Here is a 591-nt window from a genome sequence, read left to right on the forward strand (position 1 = left end):
TCGATATGTCGATATTTTATAAAAAGCTCTAGTAGCGGTCTGCGACTCGTGAGATGTATATATATACACTAAGATGAAGTCTTAAGAGTCCGAAAGAACTGATACCATCGGTGACCATGCAGCTCGTTAGAATGAAATTACAATGAAATGAATACTCTTAGCTGCCTACAGGCGTTGACATACGTCAACGGGGACAGATGAAAATGTGTGCCCCGACCGGGACTCGAACCCGGGATCTCCTGCTTACGTGGCAGACGCTCTATCCATCTGAGCCACCGAGGACACAGAGGATAGTGCGACTGCAGGGACTTATGTCTGGCACGCCTCCCGTCAGACCCACATTCCCGACTTATTGTCCCACACTATATTCACGGTGCCCCCGCCCATTATACTCATTACTCGCGGCGCATTGCCGATTACCGTAAGAGTTCGGTCACTGTTGGTGCATTCGCTCAGAAGAAGAAGATGGTCAAGTGTCCGTTGAGCCTTAACTATATATATATATATATATATATATATATATATATATACTAAGATGGTATCTGTTCTTTCGGACATGTGCGAAAGAACAGATACCATCAATAACAAAGC

General features: G+C 44.8%; 1 non-coding gene across 1 annotated transcript; it reads right to left on the minus strand.

The window, feature by feature from the left end:
- Positions 1–208: 208 nt before the first annotated feature.
- Trnat-cgu (transfer RNA threonine (anticodon CGU)) lies at positions 209–282 on the minus strand. The gene has a single exon. It is a non-coding gene; the product is annotated as a tRNA-Thr (tRNA).
- Positions 283–591: the final 309 nt, after the last annotated feature.

Source organism: Schistocerca nitens, chromosome 11, assembly GCF_023898315.1.
Source record: "Schistocerca nitens isolate TAMUIC-IGC-003100 chromosome 11, iqSchNite1.1, whole genome shotgun sequence".
NCBI classification, from domain to species: Eukaryota; Metazoa; Arthropoda; class Insecta; order Orthoptera; family Acrididae; genus Schistocerca; species Schistocerca nitens.